The sequence below is a fragment of the Penaeus monodon genome, chromosome 32 (genome assembly GCF_015228065.2).
Source record: "Penaeus monodon isolate SGIC_2016 chromosome 32, NSTDA_Pmon_1, whole genome shotgun sequence".
Lineage (NCBI taxonomy): Eukaryota > Metazoa > Arthropoda > Malacostraca > Decapoda > Penaeidae > Penaeus > Penaeus monodon.
The window spans coordinates 6,369,887-6,370,096 of NC_051417.1; positions in this window are offsets into that span (position 1 = coordinate 6,369,887).

Consider the following 210-nt stretch of genomic DNA (forward strand, 5'->3'; position numbering starts at 1 on the left):
AGGAATAAAACACGTTATAGATCCCGGCCAAGAAACGCGTGACAGATCCTTCACATTTTGCTAAACAGGATGAGCGTAGGATGCATATATTAGGGTGAAGGTTAGGGTGAAATCGAGGCAAGGATGGAGGATAGATGAAACTTCCTGATAGATAATCTTTTAATAGATACTGAAGTGGATGAGAAAATGATGGGGAAAATATAGCAAAAA